This window comes from Ceratotherium simum, chromosome 19 (assembly GCF_057802395.1).
Source record: "Ceratotherium simum simum isolate JZ-2026a chromosome 19, ASM5780239v1, whole genome shotgun sequence".
Lineage (NCBI taxonomy): Eukaryota > Metazoa > Chordata > Mammalia > Perissodactyla > Rhinocerotidae > Ceratotherium > Ceratotherium simum.
In genome coordinates this window covers 18493057-18511340 of record NC_141918.1, presented here as the reverse complement: position 1 = coordinate 18511340, position 18284 = coordinate 18493057, and the positions used below count along the sequence as shown (strand labels likewise).

The 18284-nt window shown below is 33.4% G+C and overlaps 1 long non-coding RNA gene across 1 annotated transcript in view; it reads right to left on the bottom strand.

The window, feature by feature from the left end:
- Positions 1 to 14469, bottom strand: part of LOC147914506 (uncharacterized) — a 153117-nt gene extending 138648 nt beyond the window's left edge. The window contains exon 1 of the long non-coding RNA XR_015555175.1: positions 14387 to 14469. This is a non-coding gene — a long non-coding RNA (uncharacterized LOC147914506). The remainder of the gene's footprint in view (positions 1 to 14386) is intronic.
- Between the last annotated feature and the right edge of the window lie 3815 nt (positions 14470 to 18284).

The following is an 18284-nucleotide window of genomic DNA, read 5'->3' as shown; positions in this document are numbered from 1 at the left end:
AGAAACTCACATATATGTTAACAATGATAGAAGCACAATACGCTCATTTGCCATAAGAAAATTTTAAGCATTTATATTTTTATTAAGTAAAAAAAAAAAAAATGGTATAGTGCTGGTTATGTGCGAGACATTGTTCTAAGCACTTTACAAAATTTTAACACTTTTAATTCTTATAACAATGACATGAAGTTGATGCTATTAATGTCTTCATTTGACAGATAAAGAGCCTAAGGCCAGGCCCCCACTAATAGGCTGCAGAGCTGGAATAAAACCCAGGCAATCTGAGTGCCTAGTAAGTAATTTGTGATGGCTGCTGGCAAAAGAGCACTTGGGTATACATTTATGAGACAGCCGCTATATTCCTGGTATGCTTAGAAGTGGCGTGAGGCATTTTGCAGAGCAGTGGTGAGCCAGATCTGGGAGAATTTGGAATATGTGTAATTGTTAACTTTAGCATCTCATGTGTTTACTGATATAAGGAATTAAATCTACTGTATGATCCCAAACATATTCCATATATAGTAATAGAGGATCAGTTCTGTGGTAAAAAAAAAAATAAAATAAAATATTAGCAGTCAATTGAAGATGAAGGTGCTACAACAGTCCCTAAATTTTCATGAAGTAAATCTGGAAGCAATATCTGTTTTTTATTATACTGCACGGATTTATAAACTCTACCATATCTTTTCTGCAATGGATAAAAATGTGGAAATGTACATAAAGATGTATGGATAAGACAACTGGATGAAGTATGTCTGTATGTGTGGGAGGAGGGGTTCTGTTTCTCTCATTGCTTCGCTATGCTTTTATTTTTTGTAGTTTAATCTTTCATAATATCATGGGATTATTATAAGTGTATACCCAAATACTTAATTTCTATTTTTAGAGTGTTGTTTTGAATTTATGTTCTAATATAGAGTCAAACTTATTTACATATTTTGGGCAAAATTTAGCTAGCCAAAACCACCATTTAAAGAAAATCATTATAATTAAAATTATCTATGAACAAAAGAGTTTACAATCAAGATCTTATTGGAGGAGGAAGGCATTGCCAAGTATTTGCAGACTGTACTGGCGTATTATGCAGAATAGGCTGGGCCATGCAACTGTATCAAATTAGCCCCAAAATAGCATTAGTTTAATCCTAAAAACATTTATTGCTCATTCCAGTAAGATGGAGGTCTGGTGGCCTACCTTCATCTTGTTTTGATACTATCTGGAACACCTCCTCTGACATAGCTATGACTTGGGAATAGTGTGGTGGAAAAGGCCCACCATTTCTAAATGTTCTCAGATTGGAAGTGAAACACATTGTTTATGCTCTAAGTCCATGGACTAGAACTAGTCACAAGACATCAACTTAATTTCAAGGGATTATGGGAAATATAGGGGAGCACTTGGAAATATTTGAAAGGTTAAAGAATTATTTTTCTCTCTCTGGTATAAAATAATATTGAAAAGAATAAGAATCTAATATGTAAGAACTAGTAGAAAGATTAAAAAAGAACATATTTCTTTATTTTTGAAGATATAGTAGCTTATAATGGTTGCTTATATATTAAAAAAATGAAAGTCAAGGAAGACTAATGTGCTAATATATGTGTCAAACATACTTTGATAAAAATAGGATAAGTGAAATTCAAGAAGGCTGGGAACTAGAAAAACAGGCTGACTCAAAGGGACAGACGCAAGAAGGGGAAGCAAAAATATTAGAACATGAACAGAGATTAGTTTACTCAAGCAATGGTTAGAATTATTGTTGAGTCAGCTGTTCAACTACCAACTTGGAATTCTCCCTTAATTTAGAAATTATAATTGATAAAGAAATGTGAAGAGCTAAAACTAGACCAGCTATGACATAACAAAAGTTGCAAAGCAAGAGGGCAAATATATTCTACTACCATAGTTAAGGTCCTACTGCCCTCCTGGAAGTAACTTTATTTTCATAAAAAGCAAAAATAATTAAGAGAAAATAAACAGTCTCTCTCTCTTTTTTTTTTAATTTTCAAAAGTAGGCCGACCTCAACCAATAAACTAATGCACCAAGTGGAATCTTATTAGGAGTATTGATTCTTACCATGTAGTAGATAAACACTGAAGTCAGGAAGGATTCAGTGTGATGACATAGCTGGGCATACATCTTCAGTCTACTGATTAGATATGTATCCATGAGCATACTACTTAAACACACTGACCTCATCAAACCCCTCTTTAAAATGAGGATAAATTATAGCTATCTAGTAAGTTTGTTGTTGAAATTTTAAGAGAGAATGTATATAAATTTCCTAGGACTGTGCTTGTATACAGAAGGCATTAAAAAATAGTGGTTTTCTATACAGTAGGCATTAAAACAATAAAAATCAAAGCTAAAACTTTGTAGGAGTGCACATTGAGTGTGCATTCCAGCAAGAAAGTTCTCTCCAGATATTTCGCCCCCAATTCCTACAAGCACACAGCAAGTATGACTGAGTGGAAAATATTCCTTTTTAGGGCAAACATATGACAGGCCATACAAGATAGGATTGCCTCTGTAGAGCTCAAGGGAAAGAGGAAGTGGGAAAGGACAATTTTTTTCTCTCTCTAGCCTGGAAAAATAGCTATCCCTCCAGCTGAAGCCGAGAATGAAGTCTGTTGATTAAGTATTAAGTGACCATTGAGGGAATTAGCTAATCTTGGGACTGAATCATTTAGGTTCAACAATCAACATTCATTTCAGCAAAGAAATAGAAAAATGCCTTGTTAGATTGAATATATCTTTTGTAATGTTTATAAAATGCCAAGAACTGGTGGAAATAAGCTTTAAGACATCAACAGTTCTGATATCATTCATAAATTTATTTGAAAACCAATTATGTTGATATAAATTTATCATAAATGAAAATCAATTATTGAATTAATTTCATTGGTTCTCCAAATTTGTTTATTAAATACACATTTTTGGACATTAACATAAAAATAGTTTATAAAAATAAGAGATTAATTTATAGCTAAAATGAAAATCTTTAGTTGTAATATTGTATCCTTTAAGGTTTAAAACCAAAACCCGCTCAATAATAATTTGTTCCTAGTTCAGACAATGATAAATACCCATATTTAAGCAATATTTAATTAAAATAAGCTGATATACTGTTTTAAAATTGCATGAAAACCTTGTGACTTCATTTCCATGTTAACAGAATATCTATTTACATTGAAGATCTTTCACCAGTGTGAAACAAAATAGAATTCCTATTGGTGGAGGTTAAGTATCTTGGAATTTTCCTCAATTCATCGCATTTCTTTCATTTCTTTATACTTTCACATTGTTTTGTGGGTAATTTTTTTAAGACTATTTTTTTAGAGCATCTTTAGATACATAGCAAAATTGAGAGAAAGGTACAGAGAGTTCCCATATACCCCCTACCTGACACATGCATAGCCTGTATGGGACCAGGGCTGTTGATTCTTCAGTAAACCGTAATTCACTTCATGCACTTGTTTTTATTTATTTATTTTATTTATTATTATTTTTGCGTGTATGTGTGAGGAAGATTGGCCCTGAGCTAACATCTGTGCCAATCTTCCTCTATTTTATATGTGGGACGCTGCCACAGCTTGGCTTGACAACCAGTGTGTAGGTCCGTGCCCAAGATCCGAACCAACGAACTCCAGGCTGCTGAATTAGAGCGCATGAACTTAAACACTACGCCACTGGGCTGGTCCCATGCTTCTGCTTTTATAACTGTCCAGGATCTGTACTCATCTCCCATTGTACCAAACTCCTCTGACTTTTGAATCTCACCAGGATTTTATGGGGAAATTAAGACATTGAGAAATTAACAATACATTTTCACAACTAGTAATAGCAGATCAGATTCCTAATTCAAGATGGTAGACTGAGCATCATGAGAATAAGCATATGAAGAGGGAGCAAGTATATCAACAACAATGCTAGTTACAGGAACAGATGAAATCTCTGACCAGAGATATTGATTAATTTCCCAAATAGGCAAAGCACATGGGGTTATACCGAAAGATAATCAAGAATAGAAGATGATAGCAGAAATCTGAAGTAAAAGTGGGAGGTTTTGATGAGCAGTGGATGGTACCAAGAACAGGAATTGGCTATTGTTTGGTAGAGAGAGGAATTAATTAATTAATAGGCTCTTACAATAATACAAGACTTCTGCTTCCTCTGTCTGTCTCTGTCTCTCTACTTTCTTTACAAAACTTTTAGAATTTTCTTTTTAAATTCAGAGTTGTAAAATTTTACAAGGTATCTAGCACTTTTCCATTTATCCTGCTGAACACACTGTGGCTCTTTACAATATCATGATTTTGGTTTTGTTTTTAATCATATTAATTTTCTTTTACTACTTCTTTATATATTTTTTCTCTCAATATTCTGTTTTCAACTTCTGGAAATCCTATTGGTGGAGGTTAAGTATCTTGGAATTTTCCTCAATTCATCGCATTTCTTTCATTTCTTTATACTTTCACATTGTTTTGTGGGTAATTTTTTTAAGACTATTTTTTTAGAGCATCTTTAGATACATAGCAAAATTGAGAGAAAGGTACAGAGAGTTCCCATATACCCCCTACCTGACACATGCATAGCCTCCCCCATTATCAATATCTCACAAGAGAGTGGTATTTTTGTTACAATTGATGAATCTACATTGAAACATCATAATCACCCAAAGTCCATAATTTCCCTTAAAGTTCCCTCTGGTGTTGTACATTCTATTGGTTTGGCCAAATGTATCATTACATGTATCCATCATGATGGTATCCTTCATAGTATTTTCTGTAGTCCACCTCTGTGCCTTCTGCTGTACATAGTATTCTTTTATTATCATTTTTATATCCAGGGGATCTGTAGTGATGTCCTCTCTGTCATTTCCGATATTAGAAATTTGTGTCCTCACTCTTTTTTCCTTAGATTGCTTGGCTAGAAGTTTACCAATTTTATTGATCTTTTCAAAGAAACAGCTTTTGGTTTCATTGATTTTCACTACTGATATCCTGTTTTAAATTTCATTGCTTTCTGCTCTAATTATTATTCATTTCTTCTGTTTCCTTTAAATTTTTGCTCTACTTTTTCTAGTTTCCTAAAGTAGAAACTTAGATTATTGATTTTAGATCTTTCTTCTTTTTTTATGTGCAATCAATGCTACAAACTTTTTTCTGAGCACTACTTTTGCTGCATCCCATACTATTTGATAAATTGTTTTCCTTTTCATTTAGTTCAAAATACTTATTAATTTCTCTTGAGATTTATTCTTTGACCTATGGATCATTTAGAATCGTGTTGTTGAGGGGCCAGCCTGGTGGTGTAGTGGTTAAGTTCACGTGTTCCACTTCAGTGGCCCAGGGTTCACTGGTTTGGATCCTGGGCGTGGACCTACTCACCGCTCTTCAAGCCATGCTGAGGTGGCATCCCACATAGAAGAACTAGAAGGACCTACAACTAGGATATACAACTGGGGCTTTGGTGAGAAAAAAGAAAAAGAGGAATATTGGCAACAGATGTTAGCTCAGGGCCAATCTTGCTCAAAAAAAAACAAAAACAAAGAAAGAAAGAAGTGCATTATTTAATCTCCACACATTTTGGGGATTTCTAGTTATCTTTCTGTTATTGATTTCTAGTTTACTACCATTGTAGTCTGAGAGTAGACACTCTATGACCTATTCTTTTAAATTTGTTAAGATGTGGTTTATGGCCCAAATTGTGGTCTATTTTTGTAAATGTTATCTTGAGCTTGAGAATGTGTATTCCTTTGTTGGATGAAGCAGTCTATAGACATTAATAATATCTAGTTGATTGATGGTGTTGTTTAGTTCAACTATGTCCTTACTGATTTTCTGCCTGGTGAATCTCTGTATTTCTGATAGAGGGGTGTTAAAGTCTCTGACTATGATAGTAGATTCACCTATTTCTCCTTGCAGTTTTATCAGTTTTTGCCTCATGCAGTTTGACTCTCTGTTGTTAGTCACATACACATTAAGAATAATGTCTTCTTGGAGTATAGACCTCGCTATCATTACTAATTTCCTTCTTTATTCCTGATTACTTTCCTTGCTTTGAAGTCTCCTCTGGAGGAAATTAATATACTACTGCTTTCTTTCTTTCTTTTTTTTTTTTACTGAGGTAACGGTTTTATAACATTATATAAATTTCAGATGTACATCCTTATATTTCAATTTCTGTGTAGACTACATCATGCTCTCCACCCAAAGACTAATTACCATCCATCACCATCCACATGTGCCCTCTCACCCCTTTCACTCTCCATCCTCCCCTCTTTCCCTCTAGTAACCACCAATCTACTCTCTGTATCTATGTGTTTGTTTGTTGTTGTTGTTTTTATTTTCTACATATGAGTGAGATCGTATGGTATTTGACTTTCTCCATCTGACTTATTTCACTTAGAATAACATCCTCAAGGTCCATGCATGGTTTCACAAATGGCAAGATTTGATCTTTTTTTATAGCTGAGTAGTATTCCTGCTTTCTTTTGATTAATGTTTGCAGGGTACATTTTTCTCTAGCCATTTATTTTTAATCTAAATATATGTCCTTTTATTTAAAGTGAGTTTCTCATAGATAGCATATAGTTGTGTCTTTTTTTAATCCACCTGACAATCTCTGTTTTTATTGGTGTATTTAGTTCATTGACATTTAAAGTGATTATTGATATAGTTGGACTAAATTTACCATATTTGTTACTGTTTTCTATTTGTTGCACTTGTTCTTTGTTTCTGTTTTTGTTTTCTACTCTTTTTTTTTTGCAATTTTGTTTGAGCATATTATATGATTCCATTTTCTCTTTTTTCTTAGCATATCGGTTATATATCTTTTTAAACTTTTTTTAGTGGTTGCCCTAGAGTTTGCAATGTACATTTACAACTAATCCAACTCCATTTTCAAATAACACTATAATGATTCACAGGTAGTGTGAGTATCTTATAATAACAAAATAATCCCTCCCATCCCTTGTTTCATTGCTGTCATTCGTTTCTTTTATATGTAAGCACACACAAGAACATATATATATATATCATATATATATGATATGCATACATAAATACGTATATCTTATACATAATCAAGTACATTGTTGGTATTATTTGGGACAAATCATTATCTGTTAGATCAATTAATATTAAGAAGAATTAAGCTGTTTTTTAACCTTGACATTCCTTCTTCAGTGCTCTTCCTTTCTTTATGTAAATCCTGAGTTTCTGACCTATATTATTTTCCTTTTCTCTAAAGAACATCTTTTAACATTTCTTGCAAGGCAGGTCTACTGGCAACAAATTAACTCAATTTTTGCTTGTCTGAGAAAGTATTTCTCCTTCTTTTTTGGAGGATAATTTCACAAGGTACAGAATTCTAGGTTGGTGGGTTTTTGTCTCTCAGCACTTTAAATATTTCACTCTACTCTCTTATTGATTTCCTGGTTTCTGAGGGGACATCAGATGTAATTCTTATCTTTGTTCCTCTATAGGTAAGGTGTATTTTTCCTCTGGCATATTCAGAATTTTTCCTTTATCTTTAAATTTCTGTAGTTTGGAAATGATATGCCAAGGTGTAGTTGATTTAGCATTTATCCTGCTTGATGTTCTCTGAGCTTCCTGGATCTGGGTTTGGTGTCTGATATAAATTTGAGGAAATTCTAAGCCACTATTGTTACTAATATTTCTTCTGTTTCTACGTGTCTTCTCCTTCTGGTATTCCCATTATACATATGTTACACCTCTTGTAGTTGTCCTACAGTCCTTAGGCCGTATTTGAATATATTTGTATCTATTAATTTATATTTAAAACATAAAATTATACTTTTGCTTCTTGTTTAGGATTTTCACCTCTTTGCTTACATTGCCCTTCTGTTCTTATATGCTGTCTATGTGATAGAGCCCTTAGTGTATTAGCATGTCATAGTTGTTTCATATTCCTGGTTTTATAATTCCAACATCCCTGCTATGTCTGGCTCTGATGTTTGCTGTCTCTCCAAATTGTGTTTTTTGCCTTTTGGTATGCCTTGTTCTTTTTTCTTGACAGCTGGATACGATGTACTGGGTAAAAGGAACCGCTGTAAAGAGGCCGTTAGTACCATGCTGCTGAGGTGTGGGAGGAAGAGAAGTTTCCTATAGCCCTATTTTTAGGTCTCAGGCTTTTAGTAAGCCTATACTTCTGGACTGTGAACTTCATAAGTGTTTCTCAGGTTTTTTTCTCCCCCTTAGGTGGGACAGTATGGTCAGAGTGGGCTGGAGTTGGGTATTCCCCTTGTCCTATGTGGAAGGCTAGAGCTGACTAGAGTATTTCTCTTTCTCCTTGTCAGTTAGGCTCTGGTCAACTAGTTTCACCTGAGGGCAGTCTTTGGTTAGGACAGAGTACTCAGGCATATTCCAAAATGGTTCCTTTTCTTCTCCCCCTGCCGGAAGCATAAAGGGATTTTACCCTTGATATTCACTGTGAGAACCTGGTTGAGCTCCTAGGGATAAACCTCACAAAATTGTGGTGATCTTCCTGTGACTGTCTATGTGTGGAGCTTTTAGCTCTCAAGGTTGTCCACACCCAGCCTCCCACGGTTCGCCAATTTCAGTTCAGTTTCTCCTACCCTGGCACTGGTTCCTGCAGTGGTTTCTGCTGGTGAATCTCTGTACCTATAAACCATGACTCCCTGTATTTGACCGTCTGTGTCTTCATTCTTCAGAGCAGTGTTTTGCCCTGTGTCTTCACCTCTCTTATGGATCCTAGAATAGTTGTTGATTTTTCAGTCTGTTCAGCTTTTTACATGTTGTTAGGATGGAGTTGCGACTTCTACACTCCTTACATGCAGAACTGAAGTTCTGATTTTTAAAAAATTTTTTTATTAATCATATTTACCACATTAATATCTTCATTATTATCTCTGTTTGTTGTGTTTTTTAATTTCTGCATTTATTTCATTTGCTCATTTTTAGAAATTATGTTTCAAAATTCCAGGACTGCCTTTCTTCTTTATTATCCCATATCTTAAGATGCCTTATTTACTTTAAAAACAGTATTATGGACCAACATTCTTTTGAAATCTTTAAATATATCAATAAGTATTTTTTAACTGTCTTCTATTTCCTAAATTAACTATTGTCTATCCACGGTTATTGTTCTTTTTTTCACCTTTCTTTTCCCTTATCATGCTCTCAGTTTTCTTCAAATATCTGCAGGTCTGTGGTTAGTCTCATCCTATATTATGGATGGATCTCTATCACATAATTAGTATACACAGTGTTTCCTCAGCTGATGTGTAAGCCTCAGTCTCTCATCATATTTCCTGGCTGCAGTATGAATGATTGCAGGCCCTTAGACTAAATGTAGCATTTTTAACTGGCAGGCTTCACTCCGAGGTTCACAAATTGTGAACAAGCAGGGAGGATGTGTTCTCTCAAAAGTCTAAATCTTGCTTGTTCACTGTGGGGGTTGAATTGCACCTAAGTGTAATACTCTTCTGGATATAACTTTTCTCTTAAGGGTTCTCTCTTCTTTTATACATTTCTGGATTTGCCTCAGTCTCTCCCCTGGTTCTCTCCTTCTGCATACACTGGCATCCCAGGCAAAACTCTCATTGTCTTTAGAGTTCAGGTTTCTGGGGATACCCAATAAATGAACACTCCCACTACAAGTATCTCAGTAATAGAGGTTCATGTCAGGCCAGCCCAGTCTTTTTATTCTCTTTTTGTGGATAGTCATATAATTACTTATCCTGATTACCAACGCAAAGCCCAATCCTAATTTATATATTTATTTTTTTATCTTAAATTTAGAATTTTCCAGGACTCTTTTGGAAGAACTCTTAGCTCTGGAGTAAGCAACTATATAGATTTTTTTTTCTGGTTTAGAAAGATGTAGATTAACACAGATGCAGAGTGAACTATTGATTAGAAACAAAAGGAAATTTTATTTACAGAATCCTGCTGAGACTCAGAAGTCAGAGGAGACTGGTACAATGAGAGGTAGGTACAGATCTTGGACAGTTATGAAAGCAGAGGCATGAAGTGAATATCAGTTTACTAAAGAATCAAAAGCCCTGATCCCAGAAGCAACATAGCAACACAGAGGGAACCACAGAGGGAAAAGAAAAAATGTACCAAGAGAATAACTAAATGAAAAAAACAACTCATTAATAACCTGAGAGAGAAGAGAAGACGTCCACACATGAAATAATAGCAAGGTATTTTGGAAAAGTAAACAATAAGAGAACAAGAAAATGCTCTTAGGTACAATATAACTGCAACATTTGAAAAGAATTTAAAGATAAATTTAAAGTTTTCTTCTAAAAGTAGAACCAAAAGAAAAATGATGTGGACAAAGAAAGGAAGATAGAAAGACAATGAGAGACATTAAAATATTAGTCTCAATCCAGGAAGTTCAATGTCTTGTTAGCAGAGGTCCCAAAAACTAAAAAAAAAAAAAAAAAGGGAATAAAAGAGGGGAGAAAATTATCAAGGAATTAATACAAGAAAATTTCACAAAAGTAAAGGGCACAGGTCCTAAGGAAGCAGTACAATTAATAAAAAAGACTCCCAACCAAGCATATCATCAAAAAATTTTTACCACCAAGGATAAAATAAAGACTAAAAGTTTTCAGGAAACACAGTTAATATATAAAGGATTAACAATCAGAATGGCATTGGACTTCTCAATAGCAACTCAGGAGGCTGGAATAATGGAGAAATAACTTCAATATTTTAAGGGAAAATAATTTTCCACCTAGAATTCTGTATAAGCCAACTAATCAATTAAGTATAAAGGAATAATTAAGATACTTAAGAAATATAGGGAGTTATAAAATTTTCCTCCTCCATACTCCTTTATGAGAGTTCTTGAAGTGCTCTCAATGACATGAGCATATACCAAGAAAGAAGAAAGTCTAATAACCATCAAACAGTGGATTCGACACAGAAATAGAAACATGGCAGCTTTGTGGTAACTTTGGGGAACAAACCAGATTGGAGCAGAAAGACTGAGGGTCTTAAGATTGAGGTCTCTGGGTAGAAAAGCAGGAAGTTTAATAGAATATCTACTATAGGCACATTTTGAAAAAAAAAGATATTTAAGGATATGTGAATTTCAAAATATGCATAAAAATGAAAAGAAAATATTTGAATAATAAATGTAATCATAATATACTAAGTCACTCTGCAATGGACTAAATTAATGAAATGATGTAAATATCCATTATTAATTAAAGTAAAAATAGTGATAGAACCATATACAGAAGAGAGAGAAAGAGGAAAAGGAAATTTGGTGTATGTACACTAAAATTCACTATTATAACAGAAAGTCATGTGAATGTATTATATTAATTATATACACACATATATAGTAATATATATAATAAATATAGCGTGTGTATATATACACACACTGAATGCAGAACCTATACACAAAACTATGCACATTATGTAATATATTATATCTACACATATCCTTGATTTCAAGCCAAACTCTGTCTTATCTTAGTTGTATGACCTTAGAACAAATTGGGTAAATTTCTAACATTTGGTCTCTTTATTGTAAAGTGAAAATACATATAAAATCTGCTTCAGAAATAAATATGACAATTAATAGACATAATCAAGGCATACCGCCTTGACATATAATTTCTCAATAAACATTAATTTCTAATTGCTAGTAGTTTTATGAAATTTTTCTTGATTTGTATGTTATGTTAATCGAAATGCATTTGTTTCTACCATAAAGATTTACTCAAACTTTCTGATCTACTACTAGATCCTATTGTTTTTGCTGCCCAGCAGATTATAGTTTTATTCTTCTTGTTGTTATTCTGTCATTTCAATGGAATCTTCACAGGAGGAGAGAAAATTATATATACTTAGTCAACTGGAATCTAAGGTCCCTTCTCTAAACAAGCAAGTGAATATAAATATATATAAATATAAATATATACATATACATATATACACTTAACACTGCAATCATAAAATCAGTTGAAAATGCAAATTATCAACAGTGAAGTATACATATTAATAACTATCATATTTAAATGTCCAATATTTTCTGGAAACTCTATTCAAAGTACCTCATTTAGTCTCTACAACCCTTCAAACTAGTTGTTATTTTATTTTCATTTACACACAATAAAGCTGAAGTCAAGTGAATTAGAAGTTAAGTAAATTTAAGTAATTTACCCAGGATTATAAAATTTACCACTATTTAAACCCATACTTGGACATGCGTTTATCTGATTTTAAATTCGATGCCTTTAATGCTACATTATCTTAGGATTTAATAATTTTTAAGCATGCAAGAATGAAATCACAGAACATTTTTGAGCAAATGATTTTGTTTCAGACTAAAATGATCATAAACATACGTGCAAACCTAATTTGTGCAAGAGAGAAAATAAGCCTTCTCAGAATTACTCTATCAAATGTAAATATTGTGTTCTGATGACATAGGATTCTTGAATAAGCATAATAAGGCTATATATCTCTCAGTCCAGTACTGAAAGTATTCTGATATTCAATAAAACTCAGTGATTCCAAAATTTCTTCTGGATCTTTTCAAGATGTCACAATGTCCTGATTATCCAAAAACAGATAAAATCAGAATATCTAATATAATCTTTTTGAATAAAATATTTTTCTTTACTTTTAGTTATCCTAAACTGGAAAGAATCAACTTTGTTGGTAGTGGAGAAAATTAAATGTTAAGAAAATAGGGTCAGTAGCTGATGCTGCCCAATATATTTACACACCATTGGACTTTCATGTAATAAGATGTTTTCTCTTTCAATACACTAGTGCACTGCTGCGGAAACAAGCTATCAGTACAAACAAGAAAAATATTTTTGTTAAATTAAAGTTATTCAGATTCTTAGATTATGTTGTCGTCCAATTCTGTATAGACTAAAAATTTAGGTGAAACTTTGCTAACGAAAGTTCATTAAGATCAACTTACTCTTTCCTGTTTGATCAAACTCTTTCCTAAAACAGTTAGAGAAGAGAAACGTTTTTAATAAAAACAATGCAAGCTGATATCCACAAAACCTTCAATTCAAGCTGCTGAAATTGTGTGATTTCATCATAACCTCACTATGGAAGAATGATTCAAGAAATAGTTATTTATTCGAAGATACAAATTACCCTAAAAAGTAATAACAAACTAAAGTTTCAGCTGCAAATATGCAGAAGTTCTAATAGAAATCATGATGAACAATCCTAATAAGCAGACTATTTGGCAATACATTAAATCTCTCTAGCATGCCTCTCACATTCTGAATTCCATGCCTTTCTCCTTACCTGGATTAACTGCTACTCGAATCTACTGAAACAAAACCCCTCCTTCAAGTCTCAGTTAAAAGTCCACTGCCTTCTCTGAATAAGCCAGGCCGATAAAAGTTCCTCCCTCCTTCAAGCACCTTTGGTACTTATTGTCTTTATTACTTACGACATTTTATATTTTCTGCCTTGGGGGGTTGTTGTTTGTGTGCATCTTACATCTCCTGTTAGGGTCCATGCTCCTGGAAGACAATGTCTGCCTGCCCATCACTGCAATGCTCACTGCCACCCCCATGCACACACACACAAACGTGCATTATTAACCAGAAAGCCATGCAATTAATAAGCACTAATAATTTTTCTTCAAACAACAAAATCTATTTTATTTTAAAAGAAGAACTCTGTATTTCTTGACAAACATGACAAATGTGTATAGGGACCAAGGGAGATGAAGTGGGTTTTTGAGAGATTCTTTTGTTTTTAAATAAAAATGGTATCTTCTAGGAGAAGTAGCAATTAAAAAATCCTTTCAATTCCTATTCCAATGTTGAGTGTGTGTGTGTGTGTATGTGTGATGTGAGTTCTTAAAACTGAGAAAGTGTGGACACAACAATTTAGTATATTGTAGGAATGTCTTTCTGCTAGATATAGAATGGACGTGTCAGATTTAGAACATTTTGGACATACAGTAATGACCCCTTTGTGGGAAGGAACAGACACCTTGGAGAATAAATGAAGTGTATTTAGCAGAGCCCCACTACCATCCTTTCACTTAGAGGCATGAAGACAGAAGGCAGCGGTACATCAAATCAAAAGGAATAAATCAAAAAAACCCAAAAGAAACATATAGATTCATCAGCAACTCTAGCAAGAGTCAGATACAGGAGGCTACACTCATTAGAGTTCTAAACTTGCAGTGGCTCCTGGTTTATAATTTTCAGAAACAACCATAATGCACAAAAATTAAAGGCATTGCTAAAACTGGTTTTTAAGGATGACTACCATACCCCATAAACAGTGGAAACAGTCACCTACTAGGCCAAACACAGTGGGGGGAAACCGAGGAGGGAAGAAGATAACTTCCTATTCAAATTACATTGAACTTTAGCTACCTTACCTCTCTCCTCAAGCTACTGGATAAATGAAGCAGATAAGTAAATACAGAAAATATAACATTTTTCCTCTTCATTTGTCTGCATCTGAAAGATACAAACAGAATTCATTTCAAATATGAATACCAGGAAATCCAAATAAAATAAGTAACAAGAAAAAAGAACTCAAGAGCTATATGAAAAATACTGTATTTTAAAAGAAGGAAACCACTCTAAGAGACAATTGTAAGCAGTGTCATAATAAGGAACAACTTAGAAAATATCTTATTCAAGTTCTCAACACAAATCAACGAAATTTATGCAAAACTAATGACTTTCTGATTAGGAAATAAAAAAGACAGAGTATGACTATATGACTGCTTAAATAAAAATTACAAAGGAGATGAGATCATCATGACTGGACATTAAGTAAAATAAAACTAATAAAATAAATAACAATCTTAAGAAATTATCTAGAAGTCAGAGGGGGAGAAAATGGAATACTGATTAAGATGAGCCAACCCAGAAGGAAGGAACAAAGCTGACAGGTTATACAATAGTAGATTAATAATAATTTTAAAAATATTGTTGTGCTAAAGACATGAATTTGCAAATAGGAAAAGTTCACAGAGGACTGGGCAACAGTAATTAAAAGATACCAGAACTTAGACATACCTTTGTGAAAGTGTTGTACTTTTAAAAGACTTAAAAAATAATCCCTATAAATAACTTCTAGTAAAAAAAATTAGTACCTACAAAAGGGAAAAATATCTGGCCGACTTCAAATTTTCTAAAAGTAAGAATGCCAAAAGACAATGAAGATTGTGAAACAAGATTTCTAGATGTACCCAATCTAACTTTCACATACAGAGGCAAAAAAAATAATAAATAAATTTAAGAAGTTGTTCTTAGATAAGCAATGTCTCGTAAAATATGCCATCTACCAGTGTTTCTAAGAAAAAACAAGTACTCAATGACACACTCCAAATAACTGAGAGATTAATTAAATCCTAAAATCCTAGAATGGACTTTGTATACTAAAAGAACCAGTAACATTCAATGTATCCAATAAAATACAGAGCAAAATAGATGTAATTACTTTAATATGATAATAAAACTTCATCCAAATAGCCAAAATAATTACTGTAGAAATTTCTTCGTTTGAAACAATGATATCAACACCGATGATGATATCAAGTTAAAATTCTGTTTATATAGCTAAAACCTCAACAGAGAATAAAAGAGCACAAAACTGCTGTACTTGTAGCAAACACAGAATATAAATAGGCCTAAATAACACTAAAGCAAGATACAGACTATAAGATAAAATTACCAAAAGATATTTAAGATGTGCTCAAAATAAATTAAGGGAAAAAATCAACTTCTAAAATGGTACAAATACATAATTCCAAATACATGCTCACACACATAATACACACACACGAATATTTACAAAATGTTAGTAGCCATTCACTTTGAGTAGTAGGATTACTAGTATTTAATATTTTCTTTTTTGTACTTTTGCATAATTCACAATTTTTAAAATAAATATATTCCTTTTATAATCAGAAGAGGTTTAATAAAAACAGTTTTTACAGTAAACAAATAAAACTACTTTAATACAGACAATGATTTTTTTTTTCAGTCTCTTTAATGGTTAGAAAATAGATTATTACTCTCAGTCTAATGGATATAAATTTTCTATAAATGGTTCTGTAAGAGGTTGTCTCAGCTGGGCCCAAGTGGTTATTGGTGGGGTGGAGCCTGGTACCAGACACTGATGTGTATTTGCACTAGTGAATATTCTAGTCGGCTTTAGTTGGGTTGCTTTCTTTCTTTGTTTTAGCTAAAAGAGCAAGAAATTAAGCACAAAAGGCAAATAAAAATGTCTAAAGAATTGGAGAACAGAAGACACCATGCTGGCTCCTGGGAGAAAGGGGTGTAGGTAGGTAGGATCTTATGCTTGTTTGTTTTGAGGCTTGTTAGATTCAGAATAAACAGTGCTACCTGTAGAACCAAGAGAACAAAATACACGAGGGAACTGAAGAGAAAGACTACACCTTTGCTAATTCTTCCCCTGGTTCTGGGGCAGCTTTGGCACCCAAAGGCTTTGGGACCACAGAGGATCATTGTGACAAGTGCAAAAATAGGAGAGATGGAAGCTGTCTACAGAAGAGCATTTCCATGAATGAGGAATATAGTGTCAAATAGTTTCTTGTACACAGGTTAGACTAGAAGAGAAAAACTATTAGAAAAACTTGTTGATAATTAACCATCAGCATGGTTCATGAGATGTCCTCTGAGACTTTTAATGGTTCTCCATTATGTTTCCAATACACGTAGAATAATTACCCAGTGCTGGCAGTGGCCAATGCCTTTCTACCTAATATGGCATCTGCCTTCCTCATTAACCTCATTTGTTACCTAGTCAACCCACACTTTCTCCCATACGATAATGCTTGATTTAATGAAAATTGTCTACTCTTGCTGCGCCCATGCCTTTTCTTGTTCATATCATTTACTTTTGTCATTTAGGTCTAATGTCACCTCCTGAGGGAGAAAATTTCCCTAAACCTGTTCATGAAAATAACCACTTCCATCCCCACTCCTCTCTGGAATCACTCTTTATTGACTTGCCCTACTTTATTTAATTCACAGAATTTCTTCATATCTACAAATTTATCATTTATGTATTTGTGTAGTTTGTTAGGATCTCAGTAGCCCACCAGGATAAATGCACTGACTTTTAGTCTTATTCACTGCTGTATATAATAGCACCTTAAACAGTACCAAGAACTTTCTAGTATTTCAATAAAATATAAATACAGAGAGAGAGAAATAAGAAGACAGAGTGTAAGAAGGAGGGAGGAAGTAATGAAGGAAGGAGTGAAGAAAAAGCAACATATAAACGATTTTTGTGGGGTGGTACAAGAGAAGATAGTGGCCAAAGCCAGGAAAATTCAGTGATCATTAATAACATTGTCTATTGATGAGACCCAGGTGCATATGTGTCAGAGACTCAGCACTTACAGGAAAATTAATAGTTATATAAGGATTATGTGAATAGGTTTATTTAGAATTTATGGCTAAAATATCTTTCAGAAGCAAGAACATTACTCTTCTCACAAAATAACATATGGGATTTTTTTTCAGCTTCGGAAATGATATATTAGCAAAAATATAATATTTTATACATTGGGAGAATACCATGCTATTATTTATCAGTAAACTTTCACAATACTGCAAGTTATCTGGGTGGCGAATGCTATTACCATCATTTTATAAGGTATTTAAATAACTTGCTCAGAGCTATAAACAAAATATGTCCTGGCCAGATATACTAGTCAGGAGGTTGTTTGCTAGCACTGTTCTCACTCATGGTGCTTTCTTAAAAAAAAAAAGTGACTGCATACCACTTCAAAAGTTTCTCTCAGTAACCCTTAAATTAAGGCTAAGCATTACCACTTTGTCATTCTTATAAATGTCCACAAAAAGCAAAACCTGCAGTTATAGAGATATATAAATCTGTGCACAATAATGTGCTAAATTCACTGGTTATATTTATTGTTGTTCAAATATTTTATATTTCCTCTAGAATGTGTAATCCTTTAGGCAAACAACTTTTACTTTTTTTATTCTGTGAAAACTGTTAAGTGCTTGATTAAATTATTACTTTGGACTCAATTTATCATCTTTTGGCCAATCTAGGGACTAGTGTGATTTTTGTTAAATTATTATGAAGTTCATAAATATGAGTTCAAGCCACATCCCTAAAACGTAGTCGTTATGGATATGCTACCTACCTCATGTCAGCTACTCCAGCTCTGCAGCTCCCCTGGGAAATTCAGTCTGAGCATTCAGATGTTATTTCATCGTGATTTTTTATGGGAGTAACTAGGTGAAAATGGCCTGTGCACGGAGCAT